This window comes from Scomber scombrus, chromosome 9, assembly GCF_963691925.1.
Source record: "Scomber scombrus chromosome 9, fScoSco1.1, whole genome shotgun sequence".
Lineage (NCBI taxonomy): Eukaryota > Metazoa > Chordata > Actinopteri > Scombriformes > Scombridae > Scomber > Scomber scombrus.
The window spans coordinates 8,827,044-8,851,035 of NC_084978.1; positions in this window are offsets into that span (position 1 = coordinate 8,827,044).

The window sequence follows — 23,992 nt, forward strand, 5'->3', positions numbered from 1 at the left end:
CCCACAAACCGAGAAAACATGTTCACACCTCATAACTGACATAGCATGGCATTAGAGTTCAATGTGACATTGAAATTGCAGCTGGGTGGAATTTCAAACTTGAAATATCCCATACAATATTAACATTTCACCTAAAAAGTAACTATGCTTTTCTGCCATGAAAAATGTAGTGTTTTTTTGTTTCCACCTTCTGAGGCAGTGGAACTTCTTTATGCTCAGTAAGTTTTACAAGAATGAAAGAATGTAAAATAGTTTATGTTGCATGCTTTTAATTATGGGATCACCATTTTAACCTTTCAGCAGACCTGTGTTGACCTGAATAAGCTGAGAGGAAAGGCTGATTGCCCCTACAAACATCACACCATTTCTCCACGACCTTCAACCTTCACCCCTCCCCTTCCCTATAAGCAATCAATAAATATGCTATTTCAAGTCATGATGGGAAAATCAATCTGAGAAGGTTTTTTTTCTCCACCACCTCCCTCTACTGAGCCATCCCTCGCTTCTCCCGCTACGTTTCTCAGAGTGCCTCCAAGGACCCGTTGTGAAAGTGGAAAGTATTTCAAGGACTGCTCTGGATGTGATTGAATGTGGAGATTAATGACGCTTGACAAACATAAGAAATGTGTTGCACAGGAGAGCAATGGATGCTGTTTGACTTTTATTTCTGACAAATTTCTCTCACCACAAAAAAGGCTTAAAAGACTGACTATGATTAATTGATCATCATGTTACAACACGAAAAGAAAAGAAAAAAACACCTTGTCCTTTTGGTGATTGCATATGAAATCCAAGAATAGTCTTTATCTGCATATCTCCATTAACATACCCTCTGTATGTTTCTTGCTTTGGAGCATTTATTAACATGAAATACACATGAAAAGATCAATTATTACATCCGCAAGTCAGTCAATCAGAGGTGAGAAGCTACTTCATTACCTCCACTGCACCACTTTCAATTTGAATACTGAAAAACATTACCTACATCAATGTCTGTTATGTATAGGTCAGTACATTATTAATGACAACAACATGAGAAATCACTTTAAAGTCCCAGTGATACAAAGGTAAAGTATCTTTAGCTTCTGTACTGTGACGTATTTCCCAGTGAAACAGAATATTTGAGCAGTGAATAGTTACAAGATACATTTAAATCAAATCCTTCACATTTGATTGGACTGCTCTTAAAGTGGGTGGGACTTACAACGGAGTTAAGTGCAATATGGAACAGAAAGAAACTAAAGAGCTAAAGAAGAGTGTTGTTCTCCAGACAAATCTCTTTCACCAGCTGTTAAATCAGGAGAATGACAAGGGAGAGATGAATTAATTAGACCTCAGCTACATTGTTTTGAAAATGAAAAAGTTTTTGCCCACTGATATCCAAACACATCTCTTCTTATCTCCCTCCATATTGCTGTCTTAGCTACTACAGCTGCTGCATTTTTGTGAGTGCCCCTGAGTGCAGGATGAGACATGAGACATAAGTGGTGTATATTAAGAGATAAATAAACAATTTACACAGTGACACATGATTCAAACTGGGAAAATGTATTTTTCATTTCAAGGTGTCTTTAAAAGTTCTGCCTTGCTCTCTCTGATATTGTAGTGTTTATCAATATATAAAGCTGAGTCATTGCGATTGTAAGACAACACATATTTGGCAGTAAAGTAACATTTCCATTCTTTGAGACAATAGTTTATGATCACCTATGGAGCCAGCTAGGTACAAATATATGAATCATTCAATAGATAAATGTCTTCAATATAATTGTGCCGTGAGCTTGGACACATCATAACGGGTGGGACTAATGGGTAGGACTTACAAGAGAATGTACAAACTAATGAAGTGTAAAAAAGAAAATGAAATTTACCTGGTTGACCACATCTAAATCTAATCAAATGTACATGTTTTATATGATTTTCACTTGCATTATATATTATTATAAGCATAAATCCATATTATACAGACAAATACTTAATTCTTACCCAGAATATAGACATGATAAATGAAAAAACTAAATAAATGAACAGAAACACAATCAATGTAAGTACTTTCATATAGAGAACAAGGGGTCAATGAATGGTGATGATGATTCAATTCAATTTTATTTATATAGCACTAAATCACAACAGAAGTTATCTCAGAGAGAGAAAGGAGGAGGGGGAGAGAGAAGAGAGAGACACAAATAAGCAGCAATAAATAATTAGTCAAATACTTTGGCCTTTATAAAAATATATACTTCATATACATAGAAGAGTAAGAACTGTCAGTGTGTATTTTTTGTTGCATCACATTATCAAAAACCTGGTTTGAACTGGTATCATCTGTATAATCAAAAATGCAAACTCAAGTATATCCCATTTTCATTTAAAAAAATCCTTTGTGACTCTTTTCCTGTTACGACACCAGTGGTCTACGATTTTGTTTCTCTGTCTTACGGAGCATTGCAATCTGTCAACACATGTAACACTGACAAGGTCATAAACATATGGGAGAGATATCTGGGAGCTATGTTTGAGGAGGGGAAATGGTCTGGTGCTTTAGAGTCAATAAGGAAAAATTTTCTTTGCAACCGACTTACTGAAAGTCAGTATAGAATTCTTCATAGGTTACAGCAAACAACCCAATTCTTTAATGTTATTGACCCTAGGACTTCTCCACTATGTATTGAGTGTATAAAAGACACTGGGTATTTTATAGTGTCCCCTCATATCCAAATTCTGGGAAAAGATAGCAGGAGAACTCTGTAAGATTTTGAACAGTGGAACCTGGTTTGTTTTTGCTGAATATTTTGAATGAGGACTTGCCTATGCCAAATATGTGGGCACAACTTTTGTTCAAACTTCTACTTTTGGCAAGGAGATGTATTTTATTTCAGTGGATCAAGCCTAGGCCTCCTACTGTGAATCAGTGTCATGAGGAGATATTCAAAGTTATGCCGATAGAGAGATTGAGTACAATCTTGAAAGACAATGAATATTACTTTGATAGACTGTGGCCACCCTTTCTTGCCACAGTCTCAGATATCATACATAGAGGGCGTCATGACCTAGTCTGGAGCCCCCCCATATAACCCTCAGGCTGGGCAAGTCTGCTGAAGTCTGTTCTCCTTTGTCTTTATTTTGCTTTTTTCCTACCCCCCAACTCCAGAATACCCTGTCTGTATGTGCTGACCCATGACGTGATATGTTAATATGGTGCTGTCTGTTGTCATGTGTTCTGCTCTGCTATTTGTGTTTGATTATGGTTATGTAAAACTCAATAAAATATTCAATAAAAAATCCTTTGTGAATATAAACTTTATAGTCCACTGAAATGATGAGCTTTTATTAAAACACAATACAGTGCAGCAGACATTGTCAGCAGGTAGACACTACAGTCTTTCATTTCTGCATTGTTGATAAGATAATGCACTGCTCAGTTTCCCTTGCACAACAGGAAATAGTCTGATTGAAGCATGTTGCTCTTGATTCTGCTTTCTGTTGATATTCCCGTCTTTTTCTTCACTCCTTCTGCAATTCATACAGCCCCGTCACTTCCTTTCTGTCGGTGTCCCACTACTCGCCCGGCCTCCAAACTTTCTGTGTTATGGGCAATGAGTGCATGGGCAGAATGTGCACAGATAGACAGGTAAGTAGGTTGACAGGCAGGTAGCCTTATTATAAGCCTGCTCCAGCCTCAGATACTGGATTTTTTTCTTTTTAATGTCAGAGTATTTGATTTATTGATTGCCGTCGGGATGTGAAGAGAATTTCAATAAATATAACAAAAAATGCTTCTTAAGTACAATTCCAACCCTAGCTTTAATAGTCTAATACTAAAACAGAAAAAAGCATAGACTATTATGAACATAGACCTTAATTAGGAGCATAAACCTTTTCACCACAAAAAAATTATGCCTATGTGAAGCCCATGAATTCAGTTTAATGCCCACACTAAATCATTTAGCAACCAGGTCATACATAGTACGACTAAATAATTCAGTCAAATAAGTTACATCAGAACATAGCTGCAGCCTTATGGCAATCACCTCTTTCTCTCAGTCTCTAACCTGCAGTATTAAACAAGTGTATAAATGGGGGCCCAACCAGGAGAGCTGATGGAACCCTATTTTTTTGGTTCACATTTTTCTTCTTCATCTTTATTTTGCTCAGCTAAAAATGTTTGTGCAGTAAAAACATAACATCAAAAATAATCGAATTTGGCAAGTAGGTTGCAAATCCTATAATATAAAATATTACTCAGGCACATAAAGTGACACTTATTGACCTCTAGGTGGCACTGCAACAATAGCATTTACGTGTTTGCAATTATCCTTAAAACACCTTGGACTGAGGTCAAAATGATATAAGTTCTTTCATTTTAATCTTTCTGTTCATTTGTGTTTTTGCTCCATTTGTCTTCTGCTCCAAAAATGTTCAAGGATTCAGAGTTATCTAAAAACTTCACTGATCTTAAATTATGAATGGAATTTCTATTATGTCAATCCTTTTGAGATTTTAACCCTAACCCTTTTTTTAGATGACTTTTTAAAAAGTTGTCTCTTTAAGTAAAGTTTGACATAAACCAAAATTGGTTTAAACTACTGTAACTAAACTTGGCACATTGTTTTGCATGCTAGGTTCAAACATTGCTGCCCAGTGCTGGGATATTTTACCAACAGAAAGCAAAGTTTATATGATGTTATTTTTTTCTTCAGAATTGTCTCTTACAACAGTTGTGAATGTTATAACGTTTTGTGACATCCTTCTCTCTGTCTTCTGCTTGTGAAGTTGTTATGATGTCCTGGCCCAGGAGCCAGTGGGTGGGGTTAGACCTCAACCTATTTGGGTGGCCTCCTTGTTAACCTCTTTCTCTACTCTACCTCATATGCCTCCACCAGCCAGATGGGTTAGGGTTTTTTGTTTTGTTTGCATGCATCACACACACTTCATTTATCCAAGTTATTCACTGTCTTTGACTTCATTGCAGTCATTTACTAATTGTATGCAGAACTAAATTATGTTTAGTGTCAGATGTTGTCAGTGACTGTCCTGTTGTCCTGGTGGTCTACTGGACTAACCACATTCCCTGTGACTGCAAGGTCATGAGATCACATCCTGCTTGACACCAATGTGTGAGCATCTTCCTGTTTCTGCCCATCTGTTTTGAACTGTTGTGGTTTGCTTGCCATATCCTGTGCTACTTTTGCAATTTCCAAACTCAAATTCCCACTTCCCGTGACAAATTTCAACTATCAGCATAAAATGCTACTAAATGTAAATTCAACTCAAGTAAACAGAACTTCATTCAATTCATAAATCATCATGTCTAATCCTCATAAGCATGTCCCGAGGTATTTTGTCATTCTTGAAACAAACAATGATGATAAAGCGGTTGTCTTTTAATGCATCCTGCAAGTCTTTGTATTTTCCGGGATAAATTCTCACATGTCTCACATAGAAGCAGTATTTGTTTATAAATTATTCGACACGAAGTGTATTTCAGAATGAAATAAAAATTCAATACAAATGTAGTCATGTGAAACACGTCTTCACTGAAGGTCATAAGCTGCATCAAATGTTTCTGAAAGTAGATATATATATCTCAACAGATAATCAGCATATAGTGATGACCACGATGAAATATTTTATAGAAAATCAAGAGTTTCGCTTCTCATCAATTAAATAAGAAACAAGCCAGCATTGCAGCTTGCAGCTACATTTTTCATTTTAGGACTATAACTTTCTCCATAATACAAAATGAAATAAAGATATTGCTTTCGAAAATAACATCCCTTCACCATAAAAGTAATTTGTTTTTTTCAGATGCACTTGCAATCATGTTTAAAACAGATATTTAAATGTAGGAAACATTTCTTTCAGCTTTGATTGCATAAATGACCTCATGTCTCCTGAATGATTCAGCAGTGGACCAGCTGTTCCAACAAAGGAACACAATTTAGACCTGTTTTGATACTTCAGGTAATATCTGTGAGGTTAGAGTCCAGTCTGAGGCATTTCATACTCACTTTCTCCTCTCTTTTTTTGTGTCTTTTTGTGTCTCTGCTTGAACATCTTTTGACAATGAACTCACATTAACATTCATTTCAATCATCATGTTGTTTGTTGATGCTTTATTTTTGATGTCTGTCATTATCGTTTCTTACCTTGTTCTTTATGCCATGTGATGAAGCTGAAGACCACAAACTAATTTCCCCTATTGGCAAGCGTTTCACTTTGTACCTCAGTGGTGGAATAACAAAAATCAAACTGACAAGATCAATGTGAGAGGGCACAGCTCAATCCACTTGCTCACTTGCATCTTTGCTACTTGGACAAGATGAACTCTTCAAAAGTTCACTTACATCAAAAGTTCAGCTTTGTATGTGTGGACTTGCATATATTTACACAAAGTACTGTATGACTATAGAACTTCAAACAAAAGTTAACCAAGAGAAAGAAAAAACAATATTTTGAAGGATCCGTGTTTCAGACAAGAGCCACGGTCATTTTTAATGGGGCAGAATAAATTTAGTCGACCTTAACCAGAGTGACTTACCCCGACGATAACACTATTCCCAAACATTAACATTACAAACATCAAGCAGTGCAGAGTGTGAGGGTCAAAGAAACTGTGAAAACAGTTGCTGAGGGGAGAAAGCAGACTGGCAGCAGGATGATAGTTCTGTGTCAACAAAACCTTGCCTTTGGGATGTGTCATACAGAAGGATTAGAGGCCTCAGCCAGATCACTGAGAAAAAGGCAATGCTATACTAGTATTCGCCTATATTATCTATATTGGGACATGGGCTACTCATGCTGTGGCCAGTTCACTGTGTGGGTGTGTTTTTTAATTTATATTTTCAGGGGAAAGTAGTTCCCAACAAAAACGCTATTTTCTGTTTCTGAAAAGAAACTATTCTCATCACACACACACACACACACACACACACACACACACACACACACACACACACACACACACACACACACACACACACACACACACACACACACACACACACACACACACACACACACACACACACACTTTAGGTCAAATAACTGAGTAGCAGAAATAGCATGACAATATTGTCATGCCTCAAAACCTTTTAGGTAGGAAGACAAAACAAAATAGTAGTATACTGTAGTAATAACACTACATTTATCTAAAAAATTTAACTCCTTATAATCGGGGCACCACCCTTCCTTTTAAGAGAAAATATGTTTAATTAAAGACCAAAGAGATTGAAGGAGCAGAATATAAAGTTGTTCATTTGTATTCTGATCCCAACGAACACAAACGTACAACTTCTTACTGATGAAATGAAGACAATTATTAATAGCTATACTTTTCAATAATACATAATAAAGAGAATATTAAAACAATAGAATAAAAGATCTAACCTCTTCAGCTCCCCTACCCCCTACCATAGACCATTTTGGTCTTTTTTTTTCTTTAGGAGTAGGTCAACAGTATATGCCACATAGAAGTCGTATATATCATCTGAAAGCTGGGAACCTGAGGATTATTTTGAGATGCAGGTCAGCACTGTGTCAAGTTTTTGTAAGCTGTAGTAAACTTTGTGTCATGGTTAGGCACCCATTCAAATTCTGACAGTTTAGAGTATGTGTAATAGAAGCTTATACTCTTATGTTTATTGTCTTAAGATTATGTTACACTGGCTGGTTTATATGGTCTTGCAGCTACGTGCACGATAGTCCAGAGGTCACTAATAGACAGATCCAGACCGCCGTCCTATCCGGACACAGACCAATCAGCCAATCAAATCTGTGCATTTGGACACACGGAGAGACTTGACTGTCAGTGAGATACACATGGAGAAAAGAGGAGAGACAGAGAGGTGACAGATAAGAGGAAACTATTTTACATGCCGTGCTTTAAGAAAAGGAAAATGGAAAATGAAAATGGGGCTTTTAATCCAGAATGGACAGAAAGCTACATGTTAATCCTTCCGGAGGCCAGTTCAAGACCTTTATGTCTCATATGTTCTGACACAGTGGCCATTATTAAAAGCGGCAATGTTAAGCGCCACTATGAGACAAAGCACAACACTTTGGAACAAACATACCCACTCAAATCAGCAGTGAGGGCACAGAAAATAGCTGGTTTAAGTTAAAAGTTAAAATGTTCTAAAACTAAGCAGTTTATTTAAGAAGCACAATCAAACGCTTTCTGTAATGCACTTCTTTTTAAAATGCCATCTTTATTTGATATAAGATTTTTTTTTAAATTCATCTTATTCTTTTTTATGCCTATTTATTTTTATATCTATTCGAGTTCCACAAGTTTAGTGTAAATACTAGTAAATGGATTCTACTGTATTTATTTGACAGTCAACAAACTACTCACTGGACATACAGTAGATGCTGATGTAACTACAATGCTACTTCAAGGTACTGAAAAATAACACGGACATTATGATGTTCTAGACCTCCACTTGAGGAAAACCTCACAAATTGGACCTCAGTGAATTTTAATTGAAAAACCTGTAATATTCTGTCTCCTCTGCCTCTTGTGTGAACATGTTCCACTGCCAGGTGTGGATAAGTTAACAAAAGTGAGCTCTCATATTCAGCCTTCAACTTTTACTTCTCAGTATACAGAGGCAGAAACCCCCTGAGGAAGAAAGATAGATAGGGCTATGAATTAATAGAAGGGACATTGTGCATTAATTAAAAGACACTTGTTAGGATGAAGAAAATGGGAAGTTCTGTGATGCATGCCTGTATGTACAAATACGATTATTGGATTTCATATAGTATCACTTTCAGACTAGCAAACTCGCCGGTCCACTTTTGCCAATGTGAATTCTAAAAAAGAAAAAATTGAAAACTCAATTATGTCTCATAAGTTGTAGCAATTTTTGCGTTGTTACCATTTGTTACACAGCTTTCTTGTAAAGCCCCAAACTGCATAGGATTAGCATAAATGGGTATTTCTTTAAAAGGGAGACTTGTGAACCCAACTTAATTCAGATGTATTGAGAAGTTAAGGGACCCCTTAGAAAATGGCCATGCCAATTTGTTTCCCCCAAATTTGCAGGGCTATTTAGCCCCCTTCCTGACAAGCTATCCGGTTGGTACAAATGGATGCCTAAAGCTGCGTTCAGACCAAAAGCGTCTGACGCGAATTGAGCAGCAAGTCTACATAGAAAATGTAAATAGCGCGATCACACGCGATTATATCAGGCGGCGCGAATGAAGTGTCTGAAGCGAATGAATGAATGAATGAGTGAATGAATCAAGCGTCTGAAGCGGCGCGAATAAAGTTGGAAAATTTGAACTTTTCAGGCGGCATCGCGCCGCGACATCCAATCACCGGTGAGTTTCTCCCGACGTCACAAGCGCGAATGAAGCGATGATCCAAAAATGTATATTTATGATCAAGCGGCGCGATAGAAGCGATTCAAGCTGCGTTCAGACCAAACGCAATGAACGCGACAAATCTATCGCTCGAGTTTCGACGCGTGACCATTTTGTGACCATAATGTAAAATTCGCGCCATCACGCGTGTGAAGCGAGCCCGCCCATTTTCACTAGATAACAACAACAACATTGCTTCTTCAATCATCAACTATTGTTGAGATCACTTACTCTTTTCTCTCATAAGTGTCCCTGAGGCTCCTAAGGCTCTTCCATTTCCTGTGACACACATCAACTGACAGAAACACATGTAAATTAACTGTTGAATCTATGCTGGGAGAGCCAGAAGTTAAATGATTATGTTAGCTGGGTAGAACTTAAAAAGTAAAATATATGTTAAAATGCAAGGCTTACCAAAACTCTAAAACACAAAAAGAAAATTGCCTCAACATTGAGGTGGACAAGGCTCATTTTAGAAAAAAGTTTAAAAGCGTGTACTTTAGGCAACTAAAAGCTATTCAAGAAAGACATCTACTATGAAACTAAAATGAATCAGGAACAGAGTTTCCGAGGGCCCAGTGAGGAACCAGCCTATACTCACGTTTTCTGAGGCTTCTGTTCTTATCAGTTTAGCTAAGACAGGCAGTTTTGAGCGTGTTTTATGCGAGGAAGTTTCTATCCCAATCAATAGATGGCAGTGTGATCACAGGTGTGAAATGTAATAAAATTAGATTCTATTATTCAGTCAATTTATATCACACAGCAACCTCACTAAGCAACATTATCTGATTTACATACCATTACCATACCACACACCACCACAAATCAATTAAGGAATGAACTTCAGATTTATGTCTCTATGTCTCTGGAGATGAGTGAAATCCCAAAGGGAGTCTCTGTCTATGTTTAATGTGGAGTTATTTTGTCAGCTACGGTCTCTAAGGAGGTCTGGCTGAACTCCATTCTATCAAACTCCTATCCTGGAGGAAGAATACAAGGGGTCAGTTTAAAGGTCAAAAAACACTCACCTCCTTGCTTAGGAATTTTTTTTTTTTTTTGAACAATTAAAAAATAAACATGGTTGTCCTCCTACAATACAATGACCAGTTTAGCATACCTCATTTATGTATGAGGATTCGTTATACTAATTTGGCAAAAATTGCTGTGGTAAAATCTAATAAAACTGGTCATTTTATCTGAATGATTTGACGCCAATTAAGATAAGTGGGAAAAATATTTTTCTGATTTGAGTGAACTGACCCTTTAATATCATGATGTGAATTATTCTTTGAGCAGGTGTCCCACTTCAGAAGAAAAAACAAACAAAACCCTTGATTTTTGATCTTGCAGACACATTTTAAAGCATGTTTGAATGGTGACAGCAACATGCACACATGAAGTGTGTGTGAGTGCTTTTGTGTGTCTGCATCTTTTGTGCGTCACATTTCTCTGCCCATGAGTCCTCTGTTCCGGTGACTGCATCTGTAGCCTTGCACGTAGCCCTAGCCATTGCCTCTAATGACAATACTGTAACCCTGCCAGAGTCCTCACAGATTGAATATGCTCAAGCCAGGCAAAAGCTGTCATTGACAAAGAGTGAGTGAGCGCATATGTGCAAGTGTGTGTACGCACACATCTGCCTTTTGCCTTCTATAACCATGTTGCCTTGACAACCACACCTCACTGTTCTTTGTCCTTCGTCACTGTAGAAAGCAATAACAGGATGAAATCCTTTGTCTGATCAAGGTCGCCACAAGCACCAGATAAGAAGCAAGGCTTGTCAATTGCATAAACTGACAATTCAAAATGTCACATGTGTATTTAACATAAAGAACTGCAATACTTTGATTACTAAAAACAGCATTTTTGATGCAATACTTTGATGATATTTACAAATGTGTCACTTACAGGACTCCCTGATGTGTCTGTTTTGTGTTCTCGCTCCTATTCATCGGGGGAGTCTGGTACATCTTTGGGGGCCCTATGCCCTTCTAATCCCACAGAAAAAAGTGGCAAGATGGTAGAAGTTGCCTCCAGCAATTAACAGAAAAGAAAAAATAGCCAGAAGTGGCCAATGGCACATTTGAGGGTGACATATGTCAGTTAAAAAGAGTGTCCCATTGAGACGATCTGACATTTGAAGGCAGCAGCCAGAGATTTGTTTGCACAAGGCTATCTGCTCAGTATGACATTCAAGGTTTCTGGTGGATACATTATAATCAGTGTGTATATGTGTGTGTTCATGTGGGTATTTGTTGTGTCCATACTTCTTTAAAATAACGGTGTGTGATGATTTGATGGTATTAAGTATAATTTCAAATCCTACCATGGAGGCTGTGCATTTTCCCAAAGCCAATAAAGATTTGTTTTTGGTGTGTGGACATATTGCATCCCATAGATAGTTTCTCAGAGTTTTTTGGTTGATTTTGCAGTGGCTTTTTTCAAATATTGTGATAAAATTTGCAATGTTTTATGTGTTTGGGAAAAATTGCAAGCAAAGGAAAATAATACAACTTAAAAAAAAATGCTACCAATGAAGAGTCATATATAATTACTTCTTTCAATAAAATGTAATTTATTTTTCTGAACATGTGTTACGATCCACAATGTATACATAGTTAAAGCACATTGAAACAAAGACAACAGGATATACTCAGAAGACCTCTGGTTCATAACACATGAGAACCGCGCCATCAAAGTTATAATAAAATAATTGCTGTGATGGAGTATTTATGAAATAAAATTTCATGTCAATAGAAACATCAACAATCTGTCGATAATTCCAATAAAATAAATCCATTAACATCAAAATATAGTTTCATTTCCAAAATGTCCATTTTTCATGATAATGAAAAATATAATAGGGAAAATATATAGGGAGTACTGCTCCTTTGCTTCTACTTTGTTGAAGTCAAAAACATCCGGTGGTTTTCAAGGGTAGGGCAAGTAGTAGTTTGAACTGTTGCTGTTGACTGATATTTGAAGGCTGGTGTTGTTAAGAGACTTGTTGTCAACATCCACTGTGTCCTACTGACTGGAATGTTGATAGATGTAGCCTCAGTTCAGCCTCTGCCTGAAACAGGCCATTTTAGCTCCTGTCTGGTTAAGGTTGAAAGCAGCTCATAATAATGAGTAGCCTAACCTAAGCAGCATGCATTTCTAGTAATATGCAAAGAGGCAGGAAACGTCCAGGGGTCACCGGGGTCATTCCTAACTGTGATACAAAGATGCAAACATCCAGCACCGGCCATTAGTGCATTTAAAATAAAAAATAAAAAAACATAACACTGTCTAAATGTTAAGTTTTAACAGACTGCCGAAGGCTAAAGAGAGATTTAACAAATGGACCACTTCAATTGAACAAGACAATTAAATCCTCGCATCAAAACTTGGATTTATACTTGCCATTTTGTGTTAGTTATGTCATATTTAAGGGTAAGGTTATTGTGTGTCTCCATCTTGACTGCCCCTCTGTATTCTGTATGATTAAAGTTGTTGTGATTTTGCTAAATCAGACATCTATACTCTTGTGCACCTTCAGGCTTTGTTTTTATTGTGTTCAGGTTTTGTTAATTTGGTTTTTACCAGTGTTGAAAAAAGATACTGGCCACATTTCAGCATACACAGACCACTGGCTGTCCAGTATGATGTAGTTAAACATTTTCCATTCAGGCAGGCTTTACTTTCTCAAGATATTTGTTTGCTTTCCTCCAAGTATCACATCTCTCCCTGCTTGTAACAGCAAGACTTGTTTGGCCACTCAGTGAGTGTGGGGAGGGCTGTGAACATGTGCAAAAGTGACGTCAATGGATGCTCTCTATTGTTATAGCTTTAGCAGGTTTTTCCACAAACTTGTTGTGGATGGTGTAGTTTCAAAGTGTTTCTTAGAGGGTGTCATGAATCATAAAATCTTGTGATGCAGCTTAAAGAAGTAGTACTTTGACAGTTGGAGAATAGGGAAGAATCACATGCAAATCGTTATACATAATAGACATTTTTGTATAACAGGAACAGTAGGCTAGAACATTTTAAAAAGGAAAAATGTATGGGATATGGGAAACACATATTTGCAATCAATAGGGAATTCACAGATCGTGGAGAAGTAATAAAGGGCAAGATAATAAGGGCAGGTATCCAGTAGCATGTGAGCTTATGGGAATAGAGGAGTTCAATGCTCAAGACGGTTGAAATACAGCAGCCCATTCTCACATGTAATTACAGACAATATTCTCATACTACACCACCGTGACCTACCTGAACTAATCACAAGCCTATTATACATATCCAGCCACAATAAATAACTTTCACATTATTGCTTAGCTGTCTGGGGAGCAATCAAGACTTCATAAATAACTGCTATAAACACAGCCCGTCAATGACAATGCTTTGCTTGCTTTATTTTTCTTCAGTGGCAGATGCTGTTGAGAAAACATGTTCAAGCTAAACTATTTTACCCCACTTTTGTGCATCTTATATACTGATACTTTAAACATTCTTCTGCCTTTATTTCAACTTGGTGGTGTATTATCCAAAAGAGTTTAAGGTAAAAATGTATAATCCTAGTGGGGATCAAACCAATGAGCCTGGCTGCTCGATGACTAAAGCAATATTTTGCTGCATTAATGAGGCAAGACTGACTGTGAGGTTGCGTGCTGGGAAACCAAAGGCCAATGCCACTGTACACACCAAGTCAGTTTCTCCTGTCAGCTTTTCTACTCTTTTTCTTTTAATATTTTTCTTTTTTTATCTCTTCTGCAGCTTTAAGTGACTTTCGAGTCAATTTTATCCATGTGCAATACTGGAATACTCTCCACATGATAGGCGTTGAATTTCAACTATGGATCCATAAAGTTTTAATAAGTAGTTTTGTCACAGTCATGTATGTTTTTGTCATCCCTAATCAAATGGCAGAAAAGCCTTTCCATCTCAGTGCTTTCAAACACTCATGCACATGTTGATAGCCTCAAACTGAGTAAGCTGAAAACAAACTGAGCAAACATATTGGATGCACTTAGGATGACAATCTTTTAAGTGACATCCAAGAAACTCTCATGATTGAAAGGATAAAAGGCATTCAGTAGCAAATGAAGTATGCTGAGAAGAAGGTTTTTTTTCATATTTCTGACAAAAACAGTGCTCCAGGAGGGCCATTAGGGAGTTTGATGGCAACGCAGAGGGAGGGCCTGGGTGGCATTATCATCATTTAAAACCCCTGGGAAGATGGATGGTGGGAAAAAAAGGATCATCCTCCCTCTTTTTCCAAATACAGAGAGACGGCCAGAAAATATTCAGACCAGATCATTAACTAACTGAAAAGCTACCCAAGTGAATGGCATTCCACTGAATGACAAACCTCTTGACATTAACACCAGGGAGTAAAAGTGAAATCTGTTAAAGGGATATGTTTGAATGTGTATCACTGATGCTGAATGGTCTGTTCTTGGCTTTTCTTGAGGGTATATTTTCTAGGGAAATATGAGGCATTGCATTTCACATTGAGAGATTTCATTGAACACCTTCTCTTACTAAATGATTGCTGGCCTGTAAGTGAAATCAACCTTTGAATATAACTGTAAAAATACCTCATACTGTCCCTTTCATAGCACTTTGGCAAGAACAGCGGAGGGATGTGATGACTGAATATCTAGTTTACATTCCAAAAAAGTGTTTGTTTTTTGAGATTTTTGAGTTTTTTTTTCCCCAAGTCAGTCTTAAAACAATCCTCACATACGCATATGTGCATTGAAACACTTGTAACATTTTTAATAATTCCTTCACTTACTCTATGCACAGACAGAACATGAAATGAATTCTAGATGCCAGGGGGGAAAACACTTCTGCGCATATTCAGTGGACCGCATAATACAGAAGCAAACCTAGAAGCTAGAAAACATTTTTTGGTGTCTATACCAGCCAAGCAACTTCTATTGGACTGAATGGGCACACTTTATGGTCTTGTATCCAGCTCTTATAATACATCCATGGTGCATTTATTGCTAACACACATTTGGTGCATTCAGGTGATTGAGAAACATAAGCACAAAGGGCCCAGTGGTCAAATGGAGAAAAAAAAGCTAAATGTGCATTCTGAACACACCATTTTATGGAACATACTACTGTACATGCATTAAGGGATCCCTTTCCAACATGTTTCAAATAGAGGAGAGGGAGGAATAATCCATAATTTTCATTCTGTGCCAAAAATACATTATTATGTTTAGCTGAATATAAGTATGAAGCTTCAGCAGTCTGAATTAAACAATGTAGGTATATATTTTAAAGTTACAGTGTTGAACTGCTGTGGAGGATTAGCACAAAGCACAGGGGGAATGTTCTACTGAAAACTTCAACTGCAACTTTACTCACCTGATTTGGCCAATTCAGATTGCTAAAGTATCATATTAGCCTCAGTTACATTTTGGAATATGTTCCTACTCATCTCTTCCATTTGAAGCATGTTAGGAAGGGATCTCTTAAAATATGTATGTGTTCAGTAATAGCAGGACTGATTGCAAACAACGGTTTCAATGCACATATGGGAGAGTCTGAAGACATAATTTAATAAATTTGAAACTACTTTACAAATCTTTCTTGACAACCTTTTCTTCACCATATTTATTTCATTATAATGTATGTTGACATACATATAGTAAACCTCTGTCATAAATCAATAACACTTCTAAATAAAATAGTAATAAAAGTCGGGGTCAACTTGAGGGGAACTGACTGCATTTTTAGGTGCTGCTTAAACAGTCCACATTATTTGAACTAAAAGGAGTTCATCATACTCACCAAAACAATGACTTGTGCATGAAATAGCCCGATAAAGTCATGAAAATAGCATAGATCAGATCAAACAGGCATTGTGAACACAAATCCTTGTAATCCTTGACACCAAAACTGTGTTGTGATCACAACTGACATGCCCTGTCATTACTCTTTCCTGTGTCTCCCCTTACTAAGGCAACTGTCAACATGATAGATGTATTCATATTTCAACTTCGACTTCGTAGGCTCTAAAATAAGAGGCAGACAAGACATGTGACAACTTGAGGAAAAAAAAAAGCTTGTGTGTGATGTATGAAATTGCAACTTTGAATGTGCAAAATTCCACCACCCACCATCACAAGAATAGTGCCGATTGTCTGCATATTGTTCCACTTCAAAACACTACCATTCAACTCTTGGCATACTTAAAGAACAGAATTTACTTTAATTACAACTAGCATACGACAGCAGTATATTCAACCTTCAAATCACAGGATGGATCTGATGGAAGTTCTGCATCATTTCTTTAAAAATCTGCTCCCTGTGAGATAGCATTGTGGCCTTGGGATAAATGTACCACAACAAATGAACTTAACTTAATAGCATTTTTTCTTGAATCAGTAATGTTTCTCAGTAACCACAAACTGAAACATTAAATATGGTTAAACCTGATAAACTGCAACAGCAATATGTGGACATGGCAAATGTACATTAAGTTTGTATTTTATATGCAACAAAATAAACAGCAGAACATACAGTCAGGTGTATCTTCACAGCTGGAACATTATTAAAGCTTTTCATCAGGTGATTCATGTAAACACCAGCCTTCTTCATAACCTTAATGGAAATAATGGATTGCAACTTTAAAGTAATGTGTTTCCCTGGACCAGCATGTCAGATAAATACATACAGTATAATGCAAGTATAAAACCATGCAATCATCTGAAATTGAAGATGTAATAAACATCTTTTAAAGTTGCAGGAGAGTAGGCGTTCTTTGTTGTTGGAAATGTGTTCTTCAAACCGAGTGCTCCATGTGTCATGTCTCAGTGTTTCCCCTACTGTGCTTGATGGGAGTCGACTGTGTAGTCGACTTTCATCTGAAATAATCAGCCTCTGCTCTTTCTCAGGGTTTTTCATATTGTGATGGAGAAGAAATTGGTGAATGATTTCTCATTACATTGTAATATAAAATCACCTTGTTGTTGTTTCTGCTTTTTGTTCAGACCAAAAGAGCCTCATGAGAGACTTTGCCTCTAAGGAAATACTATCCTGATGCAGAGTGCTATTTAGGTTTCCTGAAAATGTCTGGCTACTTTAATCTTCTGCACACTGCAGACAAAGAGGATGATTATTCGCTCTTTTTAAAATCTGTTTACATCCAATAACACTTTCTGTGCAAAAGTGAAAGTTTGTTCAGATAAAACAAAATTGCTACAAACATAAATGTGTGGAATCTACTTATTATCATCTTGGGGCTAGATGTGGTCCTTCAAATTTGCAAGTGATATTTCACCAAGAAAGATACATCTGTATAATGGCCCATGTGTCATGTCTTTCCATGGACCCCAGACTGACAAAAGATCCTTTCATCATGCAGCTACAAGTGACAAGGCATAAAAAACTGATATAGAATATGCAGCAGATTACAGTCAATCAATGACATGGGCTGAATGTAAATGTGCAAAAAATCCCATTCTCAACCCGGTTATTTATGTGTAATTCAGTTTGGGTTGACACACAATACTTAAAATTCACCTGTTGTAGGATTGTTTTCCTGCATATTATATTAGTTACTGTGACATATAAATATCTTTGCTTTCTCTTCTGGTTAGAAACAGCATTACGGGCAAATATTGATGACAGCTAAAAATACAGCAACAACAATTCTTTACCTTTCATTGGAAGAAACTTGGGATGCAAAATTTAAGCAATTCGTGGTTGATAATGTTGTTGAATAACTATGAAATTAGTATCAATACACCAAAAAAAATCATACATAGATATGTGATTGTTTCATTCAACAGCCACAGCTAGCATTTATAAGCAGCATACAAACACACTATAGTAAAAGTCACTGTACTTCAAAAAGTAAAATGAATGACTTAATGACTTAAATGTTCATATATCGGTTTCCAAATACACTACAGCACATTGTCGTGTTATTAACTATCATTTTAAAAATGCTAAATGCTTATGCATGTGTCAAAATGTTATCATTGGTGTGTTAGCAAGCTGACATGATAGGCTATACTCAATGTTAGCATGTTAAGGACCTATTTCCATACTCCATTTATCTTATTCATATCCTGTAGCTCTTGTAGATATATGCTATGAATTGGCCACTGCTAAAATATCAGATAAGGGGATTACTTACTTTTTTGTTTGTTTCATATAAATATGTGGTCCTATGTGTAACAATTTGAAAGTCAGATCAACAGCCAATCAGGAGACGACAACACCTCACACATTACATCAACATTCTGTATTTTTGTATAAATGGGTCAGGGAAAGGATAGGAGTCAGACTTCATGAACTGACACACACTGTTGTTCATCAGGGACCGGAAGATCTCGACCCAGAGCTCTGTATGTTTTATTCATTTACTGCTAAATAAAATAGCCTGTGAGACCGCTCATCTTCTCCTATCCTTTCATTTAACGAACACACGGACTGAGCTAACACATAGCGTAAGATTTAGCAAGTAGAATTAGCTCAAGTCAAAACACTCTCTAAAGTTACGGCCCTAACTCTGAATTAACACTGCTGTGTTTTTAACTGTTTAATGAGCATACTTTTTTAAACTGAAATAATCCATCCAACAATTTAGTGCTCTGATGTGTAATCAGTGTGTTAGGCTCACAGGGCTGCTAATGTGGCTATAGACTTGTCTTGTTACATATTTTGTGGTAATACACACAGTGTGTAGCCACAAATAAATGTCAAGCATGCAGATGCCCCTTATTCAGCTTTGATCATGAGCATGAAAAGAATATTGATGGACAGCTCATGTATAATAGCAGCGAGCACTGCTGCCCATGTTTAGTGCAGCTCTGACTCATCGACTACATGTTGGTTGCTGAAGGGAGCTTATGCATCAGTAGCAACCAGCCTAATGAGTTAGCTATTGGATGTGTTGTTTTGATGTTGTTTGCTTTTGTTTTGACCTATGTCACAGGTGTGGAGTGTGACTTTAAAAGTAAAGTCCAACAATTTCTACTGGGGAGTGTGCAGACCCAAAACAGCATGTAGACAGAAAGGTTAAAAACAAATTAATGTATTATCAGCTAAAACAGAACAGTTAAGAACAGATTTAAAACACAGGTTAAAAGTGTAAGTCTTTCAAAAGTTATAAAACTATCACTAAAGGAAAGAAAATGTCTCTGTGTCACAGAAGGTCCAGTACCCAATCGGGCTAAGAGCAAACCTGTTTTAGCTTTGACTGCAGCGCGTGGGTGGTCTCCAGTCCCTGGCCACCTTGTAGCATCTCCAACTGGCGAATATAAAGGGTGAAAACAAACCAACAGACTTATCTGTCTCAGTCTGCTACTGCATCAATAGTTCATATAATGTAAGATGGAATAGCCCAGCTATGTTAACTAATGGGGGTAAACCAAAATAATCTGTTAAGTAAATACACTGCAACCAAAACAAAACACATATCCATGCAAAAGAACCCAACTGAATCCAACAAAAAGCTGAGGGAAGTAACAAACACAAAGGAAAGGATCTTCCCTATTCAGTATATAGCTTCTATCAATTTTCATTTTTCCCTATGCCTTTGGAGTTATGCTACTGTGTGGACTTGTACCGCCTCCTGCCGTTAAGCAGTTCAAAAGCAAATATGAAAGCTGGACTTTCTCCACTTTCCAATGAAGCGTGTACTTCTTTCTGCAGGGGTCTGCCGTTGCAGTGTGCCATGGGTGCTGAGCTTCATCTCCTTCCCTACGCCTCACTCACAACTCCTGAAAAGTGTCAGCTGTTCTCCTGGCTAATACATTCTCCTTCTTCACAACCAGACAGTAGGCTGGTATCTTCCCTTTGTTCTTAGCATGAGCTCTGCACTGCTTCTCTCCCACCTGGCACACCGTACACTTGCCCTGCACCTGTTAATTAGCTGTCAAGAGACAGTTGGAAAACACCCCGATGGAGTATAGTGCACAAATCACAACATGGTGAACCCAAGTGTCTCTGCAGGTCAATGTAAAACCCCACGAAAGTGGAGTTTCCACCTAAAACAGTGCCACCACCAGGACCCTCGCATATATCATCTCTCTCTCTCTCTCTCTCTCTCTCTCTCTCTCTCTCTCTCTCTCACTCACACCATCACCCTGTGATGCTACTTTAAGTTGATATAGGCTCATAATTTACATTCTTAATCAAAGAAGTGGAAGTCAATAATTTGTTAAATTGTTTTATTTTTTAATAATGACTAAAAAGTAATTTAACAGAGGCACTTCAAGAAAAGAGCTTTGACCATTGGATAGGCCTTAAATGACTCTCAAAGTCTTTTCGGGATCCTGGAAATACTTTTGCACCTCATTCCCCACTATGGTGCTCGCAATTTGTGTGCTTCCGAAAGAGAAGAAGTCATCCCCTTTAGGCTCACTCCTCAATGGTGCATTCACACTGTGGTTCACATTACCAGAGGCAGGGTTTGACATTAGCTCCTGCCTACCCACCAAATGCAAGTAGAATTCTGTGATATATCGTGAACTATTTTGTCATAAACTGGAGCAGCACTGCAGATCGATCCGAGGAAAACTGCTGCAAGCTCGACTCCCAGTGTGCATTGCTTTTCCTACAGCCGCTGAGATAAATACCACTCCTCACCCCACACCCTTCCCCTCACTCCTGCCCGCCCACCTGCTGCAGCTATGAGAGCATGGCCTGGTCACTTACATACACACTCAGACCTCACTGCTGCATCTACAGTACACACAGTTCACAATGACTAGTGAGGATATAAATCGTTCTCTCTCACACACACATACACAAACACACAGCGAGCAAGAGGAAAAATTAGGGCTACAAAATGTGTCATTTTAAATAGAAGAAGTTTTTTTTTGGGCTACATTTTTTTTCCAGTTTAGTTTTTATCTTTTCAATATATTTTCTACATCCCTGCACAATGTTTATTGTATGCAATAAGAAAATATTCGTTATGTATTTTTCTTAATCTGTTGCATGTTTTCATACAAAAGGAGCTTAACATGCAACCTTATTAGAGCTGAATATCTGATGACTGTAGTGTTATATGTATACTGGATTTGGGTGTTCACAGTGGTCATTTACATTTAAAGGGTTGTAAATGTAGTTCTTTACTAGACTATTGTTATAGACACTATAGTTAACTTTGATCAAGTAAAACATAATCTCTAAACAACAAATTGTGGCTAGTGAAAATGCTGAATGGTTAATAACTTTAGAAAACTACTAACCACAGTGGTTGGTGAGCAAAACGGTTAATGTCGAGCCCTGATCAGAAAACTTAGTGACAGTCTTTATCTGTGGGTATCAAGAAGCCATGGAAACAGTTCTGTGGAGAAGGCTGATTGAGTCAGCGAGTGGTTTCAGAACTGCTGTGTACTCTTTCAAAGACACAACCTCTTGAGGATGTAGTTTGGCCACATTTAGACAGTCACAGGCTTCAATTAGATGGGCTTCAATGAGTCTCATTACCTTTTTTTATGACTTCCATGAGCTCCACCTGGTCACGGAGGGGACAACATACACCTCATGTTGGCAGTGTCTTCTATCACTCCGGCAGCACCTGGTGAGCGGTGAGCCTTTGTTCCCAGTGGTAGCACATTTTGACATGGCACTTTGACAAAATGTCTGTGAGGGACCTATGATGCAGCCTTGTTCAGATTATTTGTTGCAATTAGATTAAGAGCTGTGGGGACAAAAAGTTGAGTTCTTGCTCCTCCTGGACTTCCTCAAGAATCGTAGCAACGTTTGCAAATTGCACATCATCTGTTTCCTCTGCTGCATCTAATGCTCCATATTCTCTGAAAGCTTTGACAAAATTGCTTCCGCAGTCTGTCGCTGTTGCCATGACTTTGCCCTGGATTTGAAACCCTGTATCTTTCCAATTTTTGTTGCGTGTGATATCTAATTTTTTCACATGCTAACACTGCTGACGTCCTCTCCAATGTCTCTGGCTCAATCCAGTGACAACTGATCCCTATGTAACCTCTATGGTGGGCAGGCCTTCATGCATACTTTGTGAATCCTGTGAGTATTCTGGTCGTTAACCCCTTCATGCTCTGGAATTCTTTTTCAATGTGCTGAATCGGAGTTTTTCCAACACTGATTCCCTCGATCAGCTTGTGGAAGTCAGCATCCTCTACTAATGAGAGGGATTGTGCATTTCCAGTTACAAAGTCAAAAATCTGCACATTCACTTTGCTTTGGGTAGTGGTGGCTGCTGCACTGAGCTTTGCTTGTTTCAGAGGAAGTCTAAAAGATGTACTGGCAGTGGCACGGCTTTCGTCACCATCATCTGCATTAATTACTGTCAAATTATTTTTACATGATGCCCTCTGCATGGAACTGTGGTGCTTTGTCTGAAAATAAATAAACAGTGAAAGTGGTATTTTAATCAGTTGATTAGGTACATTTTACTGACTGAGAAATACTGACAGAATAATACTTAAAGGAATGGATTCAGATGATTTGGTAAGACAAACACTAATATTATAATAAAATTGTCAGAGTAAAACTCAAGCATTGGTTTATCAATCCAAGTTCTCTGCAACAGCAGTTACTCTACAGTTGTAATGCAGCAAGAGAGTCTGTTCAAGTGTTCATTGGTCATGTGGTTACAATGTGGGGGGAAAATAAGTCCAATCTAGACTAAGAAGTTGCTCAACAGGGGCACTTGAAGGCAATACGGTTACATAATTATTTTGCCCAGTGCTGATGAACACAAACACTAACCCAGTGGTTTCAAAACATTATGGACTAAATAGTAGGCTGGCAGTGGATTGCTTCTAAACACATTTTTTCATTCATCATTCCAGATTTGCCACTTGTTTTGAAAGTAGTGTAGCGATTGTGTGGCTGAGTGTCTGAGAGAGAGTGTGTGGCAAAAGTGCGAGTGGAGCAGGGGAAAAGACTTGCAGTGAAGCTGTCAGTCTGACAGTACATGTACAGTGTAGGTTACAGTTTGTCAGTGAATAGAGGCTTCAGCTTCTCAGCTTCTCAAGACCAAGTAAAGTCCAGTGTGTTGTTTCCTAGCTGCTACAAAAATGAAGGGAATTAGCCAACAAACAAGAATCGACTTCGGAAGGAAAGGAAAACAAACAATCTCCCCTGTGATTCCTGACTGCAGTCTGGAAGCTGAGCAGGATAAGTTTACACACTCTAACAACTTACTACATTACGTTAAACCTAATATCTCATGTCGTCACTGTTCTCAGTATGTCACATAGAAAACTAATAAATAAAGGCAGCTGCTGCCATCCTTTGGCTACAAACAGTAGATCACAGACATCCCAACTCTCCCGGAAGTTCCGGGAGACTCCCGCAAATTAGATACAATCTCCCGGAATCTGAAGTGAGCGAGCACGCTAGAAAGTGACAGCGTGTGTGTGTGTGTTTGTGTGACTATCAATGCAGGGCTTGTGAGAGCAAAGTGTCCTGATTGCTCTGTGTTGCTGTTTAGTAGACCAATCGCACCCCCTTTTTTTCCACCTGTTAATTTGATCAAGGGGATGCTGCAATACATTTAATTAATTTTGTGTTTTAAAAAAGTGATTTATTCCCCTCCCTCAGGAATTCCTTAAATTCTTGAAAATGCAACTGGTGTGTTAGTGTTAATAAATGGATATGACTTGGGAATAGACGCAGA